Source organism: Hipposideros armiger, unplaced genomic scaffold, assembly GCF_001890085.2.
Source record: "Hipposideros armiger isolate ML-2016 unplaced genomic scaffold, ASM189008v1 scaffold_79, whole genome shotgun sequence".
Lineage (NCBI taxonomy): Eukaryota > Metazoa > Chordata > Mammalia > Chiroptera > Hipposideridae > Hipposideros > Hipposideros armiger.
The window spans coordinates 3,096,452-3,114,938 of record NW_017731429.1 but is presented as its reverse complement, the minus strand read 5'-3'; the positions used below and the strand labels follow the sequence as shown (position 1 = coordinate 3,114,938).

At 37.9% G+C, this 18,487-nt stretch overlaps 1 protein-coding gene and 1 long non-coding RNA gene across 2 annotated transcripts in view; both read right to left on the bottom strand.

The window, feature by feature from the left end:
- DLG2 (discs large MAGUK scaffold protein 2) overlaps positions 1-18,487 on the bottom strand; it is a 2,099,601-nt gene that overhangs the window by 1,242,252 nt on the left and 838,862 nt on the right. The window lies entirely within an intron of this gene.
- LOC109383270 (uncharacterized) overlaps positions 1-18,487 on the bottom strand; it is a 45,122-nt gene that overhangs the window by 26,125 nt on the left and 510 nt on the right. The gene's annotated exons all lie outside the window — the stretch shown is intronic.

Here is an 18,487-nt window from a genome sequence, read left to right as displayed (position 1 = left end):
CAGGACATATGTGTCAGTCCTGGATCCTGGATGGGCTCCAGTCCCTGCTTCTGCATTCTGGCTCTCAAGCTGTAGAACAGAATGCCATACACGAGAGCAGTCACGGGGCTGGGTGAGCGCCGCAGACCTAGGCACGGCCACGGAAGTGGGGCGGTCTGGTCTTCCTCTTGGATTCACTGTCAATCATGGTTGGCCAACACATTTTCTACGCTTCACAGGCCCCTAGTCCCAAACCCCTGCTCTTACTCTCAACATAGCCTTTTCTGTTTTCTTCAAGATGCAGAATTCCAGTAGGAGAGGACTCTATCTTCTCTCATTTTGACATCTGCCTGATTTGAATCTCAGCTCTTCTACTTATTGACTAGTAACTTTGGTCACTTAATCTCTATCATCTCAGGCTTCTATGTTTTAACATGAGAATTAATGGCATGTGCTTCTAGAGTTTTTGCAAGGAAATACATGTCTAGCATAGTACCTTGCTCAAAATAGCTATTATAGTTGTTGTTATTGTTATCATTACTGTTATAGCATGTTAGGTCCTGTGCCCTCAGTCTCACCCTAATGGCCTCTTCTTAGTCAGTAACTCGACTCGCTAGGACGTTGAGAATTTTAGAACTGGAAGTAACTTTAGGCATCTTTGAACTACTCCCCACCTTTTTTGGTTGGTTTGGTTTGTTTTTATTTTTGTTTTTTCCTGATAGGAAAACTGAAGCCCAGGAAATAGAAGGGGTGTATTCACAGCAAAGCTTTCTATATCGGGGGGCTCCCTTTGTGCCTCACTTCCAGTATCTGCATTGTCTTCTCTTCTTGTAGCACTGCCTACGGGCCTGAGCAGAGCCTTCACTTGACCTTACAGGCCCATCCAGCTTACACGCTGTTGTTCGCTCTTCTTTTCTGATGGTTTCTTCAAATAATATACAGCTATGGCCTCTGTCCTTCCCCCATCGTATCTCCCTTATACCACACCACACACCTTTTAGCTTTCAAACTATTGGCTCCACTGGAATTACAAAATCCCATATTTCCACCCCCAATAATTATTCTCCTCTTTTAGGCCACATGTCTGCTTTGTTCATCTTGATGCCCCTCATGCCTAGCACAGACTAGGAACACAATATTCAATATGTACTATGTTTGTTGAATGAATGAATGACAAATGAATCATCAGTAACATCAGCCCCCCTATTCTTGGGATTCTGTCCTTATGTTAAGTGCTGCAGTATGAAATCTCTTCCTCTTCTTCACTAAATTTTTACTCTCTACCTCTCATGATAGGGATTTTTGACCTCCTGGTTCTCTTTGAATGCTCCCCATTCTCACAACATGAACAGTGTTTAAGGCTCAGAAATGGGCATTTACAGCTGGACTCTCACTTCCTCGGTGCTACGTTTCAACTGTTTGGTATTCATTCACCATGAGGGTGGCTCACTGTCACCCCGAACTTAATGTATAAATGCAAATAAAATCAAAGTCGTCCTCACTCACTCCTCATTTCCGTGCTCATATCAACATCGTTCTCCAGCACTCCAGGCTTAAAACTTCCAAATGCCCCTTGATTCTTTCCTTGGTTTCCCTTCCCTTCCCCATTAATTGGCCTTGGAAATCCCCTCAAATATTTCCTTTTCCATTGCCCCGCAGCAGTCCCCACTCTGCTACCCACAGACATACTTCCTGACCTTCAGAATCCTCACGCATCCTTCACCAAATGTTAGCTCCTCAGTGAAACCCTTCATGTCCTCCCGGTTTAAACCAGTCCGAGTAACACTTCCTACCATATCTTTTCCTTCTTTTTAACTGTTATTGCAAAAGTATTGGTTTAGTTGTCTAACTATAAACTCTACAAAGGAGAGACCATCTCTAATTTCTTCACTGCCTTCTCAGAGCCTTATCTAGCATCTGGCACATGAAAATATTTATACACACTTGTTAAATAGAACATGAATAAATAATTATTTATTGAGATCATTTTTCCCCAAAGAGCTTTCCTGCTGGTTTTCATTTGGTCCTTAGAGTATTGTTGAAGCAGGAATGTCTACACTACACTTCTAAAGAGATTCACCCAAAATGCTTAAACGTAAAAATGTTTTACACACGTAAAGGGGGTTATTTTATTTGAGGAAAAAAGTGCTTGAGCAGAACCTGCAATTCCTTTATTATGCCAGATGAGTGAGGTGTTCTCGTGTTTAGATTGACTCATAGTTCTTTTAAAAAATGAATGTGCCATCCTTACGAGACTGTCAAGTGCCATGGTTCATGTGAATCACCGATTCAACTGCGTGCACTGTAGTCTGGCTTACTCAGTTTCTCTCAAGGAAACCCTGAGACCTTGACTTATTTTAATCATTGACCTTCCTTCCTTCAGATTAGATCTTAACAAAACCACAAGAAGCTGAAGAGGGAGGTTTCCTTTCCAGATAGGCTGTGAGTGCTGAAGCGAGTGGTTCAGCAAAGAAAGGAAGCAAATATTTACCATTCATATCTGCAAGGGTCAAGCAGCTCTGCACCACAAATGCTACTCCTCTGAGGTAAACAAATAAAGCTCAGCTCTACAAAGTGCCCCACCCTAAGTTATACTTTTGTCAAAACATTAACATATAATTAGATACTTGTGTATCAAGGGCTAGGGTTAGAGAAAAACCAGTTTGGGCATATAAATGATGATAATTAATATAAGCAAATTAGCCAAGTCTACAACGTTGATGATATTCTCAGCTATGACTTTAAATAAGAGAATGAAAATAGTTTTTTGAACTAGGAAAATGTATAAGAGCTTCTGGGTCATATTTTTTGTCCCTTATAAGCTTAAAAAATAGATTTAAACAGCAGTGCTACAAGTATTCATTTATACAAGGGTTTAAATATGTCTGTGTGTATGTTTAGGTAGAATCTGTTCCCCAAAATAGCATATTACCATATTTTCTCCTCTGCTTTAAGTAACAGTAATAATAATAGTTGATATTTCTTAGCAAATGTCATACTAAGTGCATATATTGTTAATACATTTTACAATCTCATCTAATTCTTACAATATATGTTTAATAAACCACTAGTATCTCCATTTTGTACTTGAAGACTGGTCTTCAGGGATTTTAGGTATATTGCCCATTTCGCTACAAATAATAAATGATAAGAACTGGGTTTTCAATCCAGATCTTTCAAATTTACAAAATCACATCTCTACCTCTATGATACACTAGCCTCACACGTGCCAGTTCTTAAGTCACAGAGTGTCTAGACTTGGGTCCTGCAAAGTACTTAAAAGAAAAAAGAGCATTTCACTTCAGAGTAGTTCCAGAGTTAGAGCTGATTTTGAAGACTAGCTCAACCCATTTCTCTCTATAAACCTGTAAAATGTTATTTATTTCCCTCCAATTCTTCATTGACAAAATGGGACTATTCTATAGACTGTAATTTCTTCATTTATACAGAAAATATTAACAAGCATCTACTATGTGCTAAGTATCATGCTGGGCAGCAGGAGTAGAGTGACAGTAGGGGTAGAGAGAGTGAGCCCTGGCCCTCATGGAGTGTACAAGCTAGATTTTCTACATGTCCAGAATTCAGGCCACTATAACAATTTTTAAATATGGCACATCTTGGTATTCAAATGGCTTCGCCACTGTTGACCAGAGCGCTTCCTAATTAATGAATTCATTTTCTTACCTTCACAAAAGAGTCTCATTTGTTTCTTCTTGATTGATTCTTCTACACAGAGGCCCTGCTCAATCTGAATTTATGGGTAATGACTGGTTTATTCATCTACGTATATATTTGTTATTTAGGTACATGCATGTGCACACATGTGCACATACTCATTTCTAGAAAGGATCTGAGGTGACCTGTTAGTTAATTTAAAAACTTCTTAGCTCGCTCTTAGTAACAATTTTTAACAGTTCTGCCTAGTTGACCAGAACAAATTCTTAAAGAGAATGAAAATTCCAAGTAGTTGCGCTAGCAAATGGAAAATAAAGCAGTTTTCACTGACTTGATTCAGAAGGACGTACACAGGGATTGATGATTCTAGTTCAGGCATGATGGGGAAAATAGTGTTAAATGATGTTGCTGAGAAGCACTCCACACGGAGGGGAAATTTCCCATGATCCCTGTTCCCATAGAACCAAGGATGCCAGATTCCCACATCATCACTGAAGCCATGCCTCAGCCTCTAAAACATTTGACCAGCTCACCTTAACAGTTCTACTATAAACCATTCAACTCCATTAAAGACATTGGACAAACCTGGATTCAGAGGCTGTCAGAGAGATGGAAGCTGGTGTCAGATTATAAGAAATAAAAGCAAAACATGTCCTTCCCAACTGCTAGGAAACTATAAATTGTTTGAAGATGAATTTAAATCAACTCACCAAATATAGATTTCTGTGGGATATTATGTTTGGAGTCATTCATTTATCCATTCATTCCTTTACCACATATGTTTCAACCAACTTCCTTGGGGTCAGTGTTGAGGACTGAGGAATTTATGTATTTGTTTATTCAACATATATTTACTGAATACCTCAAACTTCCCTTTGCTCTCATGAAGTAGAGTTAAGTGGAAATATATTCAGCTAAAAATACCCAGAAAATAAAGTATGATGGGTGTCATTATGCAAGAGGCAAGAGAAGCTTTAACGAAACTAGGCCAGGTCTTTCCTCTTTGAAATTAACAGATCTCATGTGCCAAAATAATTAAACATAAAAAGTACACAAACCGGGCCGGCCGAGTGGCGCAATGGTTAAGAACTGGCTTGGGATGCCAGAGGGCCCCGGTTCAGATCCCACATATGAGGGCCAGTGACACTGCCCTCCACAGCTAAGATGCTGAACAACAGCTCAACCTGGAGCTGGGCTGCCGTGAGTCGCCGGCTATAGCGATGGCTGCAGCCCCTGTGGCAGTGGGTTGCCATGGGCTACCATATGTAGCCAGCAGCCAGCGTGAGCGGGTGTCCAGAAACTGGCGACTGATCTGCCTCACCCGGGAAGAGTGCAATGATGGTGCCAACTTGGGCCAGTGAAGCGACATCCTCCACAATTAGACTGAAGAACAAAAGGACAGCAACTTGTCTGTTCCCCTTCCCCAATTCCCCAGCACTGTTCCCATCCTCCCAATTCCCCAATAAAAATTTAAAAAAAAGTACACAAACCATCATGCAACAAAAAAATATATTGAGCATTTAATATGTTGGAAGCACTGTACTAGTAGCTACGTGTTCACGATGTTAAGATCCAGACTCTGATACCTCATGGTATCCACAGCCTTGTGACAATTCAGCTCAATGTGACAGAAGGAAGCCCACAACTCCATGGGAGCAGAGACATGATATGGTGGCCAGGAGTATCTTATATGAGGAGATGACACAAGCTGAGTCCTAAAGGATAAGCAGGGAGTAGCTATACCATTAAAATTGCTTTGATCTCCTCCCTCCTTAGAAAGAGCCTAAACTGTTGTAAAGCACTGGGCCAGTGTAGAACAGGATAAATACTTAGTTTGTTTGCTACATAAACTAATATTGCTCTTGCCAGGCAGCAAGTGGGATGTTTATATCCAATCATTAAATAACAGTACAAAGTGCTAGGTAGTTCATAGCCAAAAGCAGCACAGACAGTACCTGGAGGGGTCTGAACAGCTAGCTGGACTGCATGCAAAGCAAGGACTTCAAACTGTTCAATACATCAGAGTCCTTCACTGGGAAGTAAGCAACTATAGACGCACCATGTGAACCATGTCATTAATATTTTCTGACTGGCATATTGGACCACCTTGATAGATTCACTGCAACTTAACATGGCATTAGATGAAATGGAACTGAGTCTGCGATAGGTAATAAAGGATCTTGAAAATGATACTATAGGTGAAACACAACATCAAGTCCTTAACATTAATACTCTGGGACTCAGAAAACGTATTTTGGCAAATCTGTTTCTCTAGACAGAAGCAATCTAGGTATCTACCTGGTTAAAAAAAAATCCGAACCTCTGTAAATCTATATAAGTTTATTCATTATCTCTTCATTTGCTAAAAATTCTGTTGCATTTAAACTGAAGTTGCCGCACAATTTTCCTAAACTGTCTCAGAAAGAAATTAAGTGAAATAAAACATTACTCGTTAAATATAAAGAGGACAAATTATCAACAACTGCAAAGGAAATCTAGGGTTTCCTAGGTATATCTCCTTTCTAAATATGTATATAGAGAAGACTTATAACCCAATGCAAATGCTCATTCAAAATTGCAGAATAACTAGTTACACTAGAGTAAAATAATACATTTGAGTTGCCCTTTTTGGTCAGAAAAGTTAGGAATTACCTCCCTAAATCCACATGAATAGAACAAAAATATGCATGTGGGTCTAGCAACACCCCAAAATTAGCTGGGCCTCCAAATACAATTATGCAAGTAAACACCTAGACTTGGTTTTGTTAGTAGAAAACTGGTTCATCTAAAATCAACTTTATGAGCAATTTTTCTCTGCTTTCCTAGAACTCGGAAAGTCTACCCTCTAGACCACCTTTACACAGAGATGAAGATTTTCATTTTTCAAAGATATATTTGGGTCCACACATCACAGAAGTAGCAGGGCTTTGGCACATTTAAATTCTGACTGAGTTTCTTGGCTTAACACTAAGTGTATAAACAACCGATTATGGTGCTGTACATAGAGCTGATTTGACTGGAAATAGAAAGGTTCTATCCAGTTCCTGGACTCCTAAAGTGGGATATATTAACAAAAGAATAAAAAAGAAAGCGAAAAGTACCTTCATCTGGTTTAACTACATACTTTCACTTTTTCTTATTTCAGGCACCGGAAACATTGTATTTCCAGGCTAGGAGGCTACTTATAAGAGGTTTAAAACCATAGAAAAGGAAGGACTTATTATTATAATATCTCAAAATTATTCAACTCTACCTCTCCCCTTACTGTCTGAACGTTTATGTGTCTTCATTGGACAGGTATAATTTTATTTGATTTTGTACACATTTGCTAAGCCCCTACACTGTGCACCCTCAGACCTTCAAGGTTCACTAAAGATAACACATACTCATTTTGATCCCATAAATGAGCATCACAGGGCAAACACCATTTCTTCCCTCTGTTCTTGGCAGGCTCCTGGAAATATCTTGGTTGAATGCCTTAGAAGTATGGGCAGTCCCGAGGAAATGCTTAGGGAAGGTCAAACAAGAAAGAGACTTGCCCTGGGCTTAGAGTCAGAAACCTGAGCTTAAACCCCAGTGACATCACCACAGGCTTTGTGACTTTGGGTAAGGTATAGTGTCATCTAGGAAATATGAACATCAAAGAGACTATAAAGAATATCTGGTCTAACCCCAACTAGTTATTTGATCACCCCATAATATCACAGAAAAATCGTCTTTGGCCTGATACTTGAATATTTCTAGCAAAGAGAATTTTAAACTCAACGTGCTTTTGTTTCCTCATCCATAAAATATCTACTTTATAGAGCTGTTGGGTTGAGGGGCAAAAGAACTGATTTCAGAATGTTGTCCATATAATAATGATGACCATTATTTTAAAATATAAATAAGATCAGGATTAAAGGTTCTTTCTAAATAGTCAGATGAAACCTTGACAAAGAGGTAAGCCCACCATGCAGCAAGCAAATACATATTCCCCATGTGTAGCCCCCTAAACCTTCTCACCATCTTCATCTTAAAATCTTATTGAAAGTCAGTTTCTACTCTACCAGAAGAACAAAGGTGCAGTTTGCATGGCCTGGTTTCCTATTTCCCTACAGTTATTTATTTATTTTTTTCTTCCCCTGCAAACTTTTCAAGATAAAAATTCAACACCCCAGAGCCCTGGAGGATGCCTGATCTCCCTTCAGCCAAAACAGGCATCCGGTTTCTACAATAAATGAGATCATAGCATCCCTAGTAATACTGTTGTAGATAAGAGCCTGTCAGCATTTTCATTATAAAACCTTTTTCTTCCCTCTGGCTTGAGAGGCCAACCAGAGCAGTTGGCTGGGAAAATAGCTCCAGCAAAGGGCAATGCACAAAGCTCCGGCACAGAGAGCAAATGTTTTCATTTGACAGGACTTAAGAAAGGTTTCTTTGGGAATACGGCAGGCTGCAGAATCCCAAGGAACATTTCTTTTGGATGGTCATTTGGCCTTTCAAATAAAGAAAATACAGTTTACTGATATGTAAACAAACTTTCCCCAGGCAGCAAATGTTAGGAAAAAGGTTATCTACTTAATGTCTACAGGGATCAATACCTCCGTTAACAATGTCTATAACAACATATACGTTACTGAGCCTGTGCTCACAGGGAAGGGGCTTTCGGGGTGCTCTCACAGACTCTCTGAGATAAAGTCATGGTGGGAGAGTCATGCCAGAATTACTTTACATAGGAGAAAGTGGGATATGTGAATGACATGGTAGGGATGATAATAAAACCTTCTTGGAGAAATGAATGCACACTGAATACGCGACAAAAGTGGCTTGAGTATAATTAATATCAGATCGGGTTCACACAGTAAACTTTTTCTTTCCCACTCCTGAATCTTATATGTGAAAGTGAAAAGGCCTCTTTCTAGGCTATTTCATACTATGCTAATAGAAAATGAAAGTGAAATAGGAAGGGACAGTGCCCAAAGGGGTGAGAAGAAGAAAACTACAAGCATCGACTGAATGGCTACTGCATGTCAGACATAGTGTTGACTGCTTGTTTTATTTGATTGGCATAACAAGCCCACTAAATATATCTTATCTCCATCATACAGATGTGGAAAAGAGAAGTGAGAGAGCTTCCCCAAGGTCCCAGAGCTAATGGTCCAGTCAAACCACACCTTTTAACACCAACCTCTACCCTCAGGACGCACTTCCTACTTCTACGTCAGCTTGCCCAAGAGCACATTTAGGCTTAAGACTCACCAAGGGTACCTCTCTGCTTCATCCAGCTGGTAGAAGGTCCAGTCTAACACTCTCTCCCTCTCTTCCTCCATCTTTCTCCAACTTCCCTTTTTCCATCCAAGAAGAAGGTATACCTTCAATGTCATGCCACTACTTTCTGACATCATGTTCTTTCAACATTGGCAAAAAAGTGTTGGATCACGGGTATCAGTTGTGGATTGAGTCCAAAGCCAAACTCCTTTTTTTTTTCTGACCTAAGCCAAGGCCTTGAGAAGACCAGATTAATTTTGGTTACCTCCAAAATGCCTTCTCTAACCTACTTAAAGTAATCATTGATTCTTCTGTCCTCTGATTGACTGTAGCAGGGCTTCCCAACCAACTGAAGGATGAGACTACTTTTAAAATATAAACCATTCTGTGGATCCTCACTTCATATGAGTTGAACATATGAAGAGATGGTATCACATGGGAAGGCTCCTTTCATGGAGTTATTTCGAGTAGCATGTAAGTTCATTCATGTAGAGTCTTTAGAACAGAACCTTGTGCATGGTGAGCACTCAGTAGGAGTTAGCCCAATCTTCCCTGTTGGTTGCTTTTTCCAAGTGTATTTCTCAGGGCTGGCACACTAGCCACACTAAAAGAACCCCAAGGCAGGGACTGTATCTTATTGTATTTTAATAACTGTGAGGTACCCACAATAAATGCTAAATATAATAGATACGCTCAAGAGGGAGCTAGAAATTGATGAATGGACAAGTGTACCTACTTTTACTCACATGGAGTTTTTTGCCAGACCAATGAAGATAGTTGAAGACATAGCTCCATGAGAAAAATCAAAGTTTCCTAATCTCAGATAACAAGCCAATCGACATGGTAGTAGCCACCATATTATTTCACATCTTATAAAAATTATATCATTAATTATTACTTGATGGTATAATTATTTGAGATATAATGCAGCAATATTAATACCTGGCTGGTTAAACTATAATATGGTTGTTAATGAAGTTAGAATGCATTGGACCACCATTTTATAGATTATGACAGATTTTAGCATGCTCACTCATCAAACGAAATGATTTAAACCACCTTAGAAACTTGGACAAAACTTTAATAAAAGTAATGCAATGGAATATAATCACAGATAATATATTTTATACTAGAAATTACACACATACATACACAAAATAAACGATGCTTTTAAAACTACTGTTATTTATGGGGTTTCCAAAAGCCATAATTTAGGACAGTGTTCTTATTCCATTTGACCCAATCATTTAAATTTTCATAGGAAAAGTTATTATTATGAATCATCACTGCAATGTACAGTGTGTTCATAAAGCTGACAAAAACATCCATATCTGTAACTATAGGTAGAAATGTTGCTAAAGGAGCATTAAATGGCTTCTTCTCTGCTACATCTGAAGGCAGACTCTGGGATTTATAATTAAATAAATTTATGACCTTCTAGAGAAAACTAGCTTGACTGCAGCAAGATCCCATGGCATGAAGATACAATTGTATTTACTGGGCTGTCGGAAAAGTCATGACGCATTTTTGCACCAAAAAACATAGAAAAATTATGTCATGATTTTTCCAACAACCCAGCATAATCTAATAGTTCCTCTATGACTTACTACATAAGAATGACTTACTAGTGATGACGTGTCCAGGCATCTCACCCTAGACACCAGGTGTATTAGTCAGGGTTCTCCAACGAGACAAAGGGATTTATTATAAGAGTTTGGCTAGTGTGATCATGGAGCCTGAGAAGTCCAAACAATTTCAATTAGCAAGCTGGAGACCCAGGAGAACAGGTGTACGGTTTTAGCCCAAGTACGAAGACCTGAGAACCAGGAGAGCTGATAGAGTAAATTTCAGCCTAAAGACCAGCAGACCAAAGACCCAAGAAGAGCGCATGTTTCAGTTTAAGACCTAAGCTGGGAAAGACTGATATCCAAAGTCAAACTATTGTGGTTAGGCAGAAGGAGTTCCTTCTTACTCAGCCTTTTTGTTCTATTCAGTTCTTCAACTGATTGGATGAGGACCACCCACTTGAAAGAGAACAATCTGTTTCACTCAGTCTGAAGATTCAAATGTTAATCTCATCTAGAAACACCCTCACAGGCACACCCAGAATAACAGTTGGCCAAATGCCTGGATACCCCATGGCCCAATCAAGTTCACACATAAAATTAACTGTCACACCAGGGCAACACATGGAGCAATGCCTAGCCCGTTTCAGATAACATAAACTCTGGGAAGTCTGATAGCACAAGAAGTTCTCATAGGCAAACTGCTAAAGGAAAATGGAAAATGAGTTATAACAAAATACACATTTTTTCCATTGATTTATTCAGTAAACATTTACAAGCACCTATATAATTCACTCATTCATTCAACAAATACTTAATGACTGCCTTGTGTAAAACAGGCAGAGTTTTATTGACTGGGTCTTTTAGGTGCTTTCCTAAGCAAATATAATATGGCCCCTGACCCTAAGGAACTCAGTTTATGAGGACAAATAGAATAAGTAAATAAGCTTACAACTGAATATTATAATTAAGATTCGAGCATTAAGTATTGGATGCCACAGGCACACAGAGGTAATTTAATTCAGAAGGAATTGGGGATGGTTTTACCACATGGACTTTGGAACTTCACCTGGATAACCACAAGTCCAAGGCAAAAGGCTTCATGACAAATATAAAGTAAGTGTGAAGTTCTTCAAGATCCTGAATTCTATGACTAGCATTCCTTTTAGTGAACATATTTCACTGACTGCACAATATTTAACCCTCCCTATCTTTTGATATTTAACCCCTTCCCCCATTTTCTACTATTAAAAATAAAATTTGAAAAGGACCTTGAACTGGCAAGTATACTTTGTCAAAAGGGACAGACGGTCTACATAACCTGTTTCTTTGGAACACTCAGCACCTATTTCACTCATTAGCTCATTTTTCATTTTCTCTTTCTGGGTCAGATTTAATCTAGGATTTTGTGGGGCTTTTTTTTTTGGTATGAATTATGTAAACTTCTAGATTCTGCCTTTGGGGGCATGAAAACACTTTAATAATGTGTTGGTAGGTTAAAGTACATCTCGTTTATTATTGAATAAATTTCAATGTACTTGACTGAAGAACACTGCTCAGTTGCCTATCAACAATCTCCAACTTTTTCACCAGTTTGCAAAGTGGCTTTTAAAAAAAAATGGAAGACAAAAATATAGTTTGAATGTTTACCACATTCCAGGCATTGTGCTAAATGTTTTCATATGTGTTATATCACTTAATCCTTACAATAGTCCTGTAAGCAAGGTGTTAGTTTTCCTGTTTTTTGCAGATATACCTTATCAGTTTCTCTTCTCTCACCTTGATTCTCAAAACTTCTACTTCATAGTTTGAGATCATGGCATAGAAAAACAATACTGAGTTAGAAATTAGGAGACCTGGTCTAGCTACGGCTCTGCGATGTGCTGTGTACTTTTGAGAAAGTCACCTCCTATTCATGGTTTAATAACCTTATGTGGGAAATGAGAGCATGAATACTGTAGGAAATGGTGTAGATCAAACCCCTCTCATAAAACAAAACAGCTCTTACAATAAGTCTGGGTCCTCTGACAGATGTGCCTTGCATTCAAATTCAGATTGATTCCCAAAAAGATGTGTATAAATTATATTTTTGCACATTGACTCATAACTTAAAGGCACTTATAGGAAGTTGCTGTTTGAAAGAGCTCTATAGTTAATTTTGGAAATGCATGCAGGCTCTAGATGTAAACTACTTGGGTTCAAATTTTGACTCTGCTACTTAAAAGCTATATGACTTTAGGCAAGTTACTTAAACCCTGTATGCCTGTTTCCCCATCTATAACATGGAAATAACTTTTATGCCCAACTCTAAAGTTATTGTGAGGATTCAGTAAGTTGACATTTGTAAAGCATTTAGAACAACATTTGGCACATGGTAGCAGGTTAGTGTGTATTTGTGTGGACAGGGACTTATATCTTGACAGTGTAAACAGCTGTTACCTTAATGTACCCATGTTGAACATGAACACTTAGATTTTTTTGCATATTAGATATTTTTTAACTTGGACATACCAATATGGTCATGGGACTCCTATTAACTCAAGGTCTAACAGAATTTTAACCTTATTCACAAGAAAACAAACTAATTTTCTCTTACTTATAAATTCATAAAGAAGAGAAAAACTATTTAAAGCTGGAGAATGTGATGATATATAAAGTCATTTGTGTCAGTGTAAATTTATACAGCCATCTCTAAAATAAATTTGGCAATACCCATTATCAAGAGTCTTAAAATATTTAAAAGATATGTCTTAGTAATTCTACTTATTGTAGACTATCCAAAGGAAATAATGCCAAATCCAAAAAATATTGATTCCCCAAGATAAGTATTTTATTTTACTTTCAATAGTAGAAAATTTAGATGGAAAAAAACCTTAAATATCCAAAGATAAGGGTCATTATCTGTTATACAGCTATTATATATATATATATGCACATGCGCGCGCGCACACACACACACACACACACACACACACACACAAATCCTAATATAAATGTAATACACTCAAAAGTAAACTCAATATAATTGCAACTATATTTAAAAATGCATTATATGTAGACCAAAAATAACAAAATAGTATCAGGAAAATATCCACTAAAATATTTACAGTTTTTATCTCAGACAAACACCAAAAGTTAGACACTGGCAAAATTTAAAATATTCACATAGAGAAAAACTGTCCTACCAATGACAAAAATATACATAGTGGTATATCGTTGATTAATGAATCCTCTGGGACCACCATTCTTTTATAACAAAGTTGGCTACGTACAAATAAACAAATGAGCAAACAAAAACACTTCTCCACCAAAAGACTTTCTAGGCAAGTAAAGGAATCCTGGAAAAGGCTGGAGAAAGCGAATTTCAGGGAACTGTCCATCAGGGAGGTGCTGAACTGTCCACCAGGTAGGTCCCACTTTGATACTGGGAGATTACAAAAGTACTCTCTAGGGATCACACAGCCCACTTCCCTTTCCTCCCTCCCCATCATCCTGTTCTACATTCCTTCCTTCCTCTCCTTTCTTTGTTTGCCTGATAACTATGGAAATGGAAAGAACATTTGTAAAGCACCTAGGATAGTCTCTAGACTGTGTAGATGTTTAAACAAACTGAGTTCTTTTTTCCCTTCACTTTACTTCTATAGTAAGAATCCCTTTCACCGTTTGATTCCCTCTTCCATTTTCCTTTTTCTTTTTCTTTCATTTTAACCCTTTCCTTATTCTCATTCTTCTTTTTTGGTGAGGAGTCACCATATAGACAAGAGGAAGGTTGCTTTCTGCCAGATGACTCCTTTCCTTTGAGGGGTGGGGAAGTTTATGCAATGTTTAAACATTCCCTGGAAAAAATAAGTTTCAAGACTCTACCATATTTTAAAAAACTTTTCCCTATCCTAATCCATCAAGAAGGATATTAAAGGCACCGTATGTGGTCTAAGAGTTTGATGGTTTGATTCAGTTGAGTTGTTACATTAACAAATGGCTATTGAGTGGGTGGAGGGGGGAGGTTCCCTAAGATACATATGAACCATATTTCAATAACATTTTTTGATTTAAAAAAAGAGCAAAGAAATAACTGTAGAAAACATCACACTTTATAAAAAAAACTTTAAACTATTAGAGGAGATAACAAATATTGACTTTTTTTTTCTTTTTCTTTTTGCATGGGAAATGGTAACTTGAAAAGGGAGCATGAAGGGGAGGGGAATGACAGACACTTCTGACCTTTGCAATGCAGCTATGGGCAAGAGACGGGAAAGAGCAACAATATACAGAGGGTGCCAAAAAAGTATACACATTTTAAGAAAAGAAAAAACTGTATTCAAATTGTAATGCTCAATATATACTGATAACAAAAGATGAATACAAGTCATGTGTATACATTTTGGGGGCACCCCTGCTATAGTCTGGGTCATGGAATTACATCCAGAACTTGGATTTCTCCAGGTAGGGAAAACAGAGTTAAGCAAAGGTAAAGCTAATGACTATTTTAAGATAACCACACACACACACACACACACAAAATGACTATGAGGGTAAAAAAAAACAAAACCTTCAGAAGGTCTCCTTCTCCATGAAAAGTCTTCCCAAAGCAGCATCATATGGTAATGGCATATAGGATAGGGCAAAAAGAGGAATGATATAATAAGAAAACTCTTTTTTGAATGACAGTGATTTGGTTTCTCTTATGAGACTTTAAGGTCAGGTGGAACTGTGAGCTTTCTGTATTTTAGGGAAGGGAGTGGAATTACCTCCCTCAGTAGACTTGTAATTCCTGAAGGACAAAAATGGCATTGTACTTACATTTGTATTTCTAATGACTATCACAGTGCCTGGGACAGAGCCTAGCACAGAAAGACACTTCACATTTATAGTCATAAGACATATAGTCAGTTAACTATACTGAATGACAACCAGGATACATCAACAGGGGACCTGGTGATTGCTAAGTGAGGAAATAAAATTATTTGGGCTTTCTGTCTTGAAAGTTCAAGTTACTGAGCACCCTTCAAGCCATTGCTAGGTTTGAAGTACTAAGAACAAACAGTATAAGTGTTGTTTTTCTTTTTTTTAACTGACAAAATCTGGACCACATGCAAACATGATTTTAGACTTTCCATGCTCAATTTCTTCCAGGCAAGAAAATAAATATCAATCCTAATAGTTTTAGTTTCAAACTTACTCAATAATATTGGAAAGCATGCATTTTTGGAGGCTTAACATCTATACCTCCATAAGTTTTTTAAAATTTCTTTTAACAATTATTTAAATTCCACTTTCATTGCTCAGCTGAAATCCTTATTTTATATTTTTCCCTTAAATCAATAGTATAATTAATATCATCATCTACCACACCACCATTTGAGATCATGGGGGAACAGGAGCTGTTTATCGCCACATCTCCAGTGTTGCGCATTTATTGGTTTTTAAATGAATATTGGTTGATTGAATAGAAAAGTTCCATAAAGTTTTCATTAATTTTCATGAACCCACTTTGCTTTGTGAATGTTTTATCAATGTATAAATGTTTCCTACATTTTATATAAACACCTAGCGTAGATAAAAGTAACTTTAAGAAAAATAATGATCAAGCTCAGAGCAAAGATGAACAATTTATCAAAAGTGAATGAGGTTCCTCCTAGAAGTGATGAAACCCCTAAGGGAGCTGTGACAATAACCAAGGTCATATAAAAGTATCAACCATTTGGTGATGCATACATACTCATTTAAATTGCATTTCTCGCAATGACATAGTAATATGTAATGCAGTAGTTATTACTGTGGCCATTATACCTATGAGGACACTAAACTTGAGAGAAATCATATATTTAGTAAGTGGCATATCTAGTTTTGAAACCCAGGCATACATGATATACAAGTTTTCTACATTATCTCCCATTGTCATCTGTCAGGTAGTGTTGAAAAATTTCACTAGAGAAAGGCTAAAGTACAAGGTTCTATTATTCTTTCCATATCTAAGACTCTAAGGTGGGAGTCTTACATCAACCTGTCTATAATAAACCAACTGCTAATTATAGTTTTCATATAATTATCAATCCCATTATAGTGGGCTTCTAAGAATTACCTTATTCAAATACTTGACATAATGAAATGAGATAGACCCTCTAAAAGTATTATTTTATTTTCATTGAGACTTGATTTATTTTCCAAAGAACAATGTCTACCAACACCTGTGATTTAGGTGTTTCACTTTATTGACATGGTTTTCTCACGAACTGACTTTGTTGAACCAGAACACCAAAAGGAAGAGACCTCAAAAGAATCTAAATTAGTGTAATTCCCCAGCTTTCAAAAAACAAAAAAAATGTGCTTGTAATTATGCCAATTTCCTCTAATAGTCTGAAAATCAGGGGAAAACTTAACAACAGCATAAAAGAAACCTCTTTGAAAATGAGCTTCAAGGGTTGAATATATATTCAACAACATTCTCCATGCTAATAACTTACCTAATTTGATTATTAGTTTGTGTTTAATTTCCCTTGAAAATAATTCACCTTTGTTAATAATCATTTAGCTCTGCAAAGTAAGACTTGTGAGTTTATGGGAATGGATTTTAAATAGTAGTTATTGCTAAGATGCTGCTGTAAATACAATTAGAAGAGTGAGTGGATAGAAGCATGGAGGAAGGGTGGCAGCTTATATGAGGACAAGAGCTAACAAGTTAGTTATTGGTGGTGTTCATTCAGATACACACAAACTTTCATCAACTCAGACCTTTATAGGGGTTTCCAAAAGAGACTCTAGTTACTCTTTAGTATAATCAATATATAGTTTTTTTAACAGATGGTAAGGTGCAGCCTATCATATTCAGTAAAAAACATAAATCTCTGGCAGTAACTTTACATTAAACAATTTTATGGGAGACATCATTGGAGAATGTTAGAGCTGTGGAGGGTCATCTCATCCACACCTCTCATTTTACAGAATAAAATCTGAGGTTAGAGAAAGAGAGAAGATTCTACAGGCATAGCCAGTATAAGACTCATGCTTCTGACTCCCAATTTTCCCATTAAACCTACACCCGCTATGAGGACCAGCCATGAAGTTGAATGTGTATGTTTCATTAACTTTACTGCCTAAGATGCATGCCAGCTGTGGAATCCAGTTGCTAACATTGTGTTTCAAAACAATAGGGTTTGTGTGATTATTTACTTCCAAATGTGGATTTTCAGTTATTTCAGATGATGCTCTCTCTCCTTACTGAGTCACCATAATGGCCACAAAAGTATTTTATACAGTCTAGACAAAACCACCAGCTTTTCACACTGAAAAGTAGTGAAGGTGTGTACTAGGAGTAAGGGACATGCTTTCATACCATTCCTGGACAAAGGCTGCTCAAATACCAAGTCCAGTGAACCTTTTTCAGGAAGTGCAGCTTGGAGTCAGCCAAAAAAAGTTTCAGACAAGGAGGAATGAATGGTAGTACGCTGCTTCAAAAATTTTCAAACCTCATTTCCTTGGGAGCACCAATCACCTTTACAAAAATCTGGGATGGGACAGTTATTCACTAGAAACTTCACTGAGTAACTGCGCCACCTCTTGATAAAATTTCTGAGTGTTGATTTCAAGTGGATTGTATAAGCTCGGAGAAAAATACACGATTGGGGGCAACAGGAGACTAGCTTCAGATCTGCTGTCTACAATAAAAATAAGCTCCTCAGCTTTAAAAGTGCCCAAATGCAAACTGATATGTTCAATTTTTTCTCAAGTACAGTCTACAGCTCCAGCTAACGCTGACTGACCGTGGGTCCTGTGGGTCAGGGCTCCAGGCGCCGGTAACCTGTGATGAGTTTGGGAACGTATAACGAGATCCCAAGCAGAGAGCCACCAAGGCGCCCCCTTTCCGAAGCATATCCGCTCTTGGAGCCTCTGTCTACTTAGAGACCAGGGTCCTGTCACAACCGAGTTACCAACCCAACATCGGACACCAGTAAATGAGTGTACTCTCAAGGCCCCCAAAACCAGCCAGCTCCCAGAGACAGCAGAGCAAGTCCTCGCTT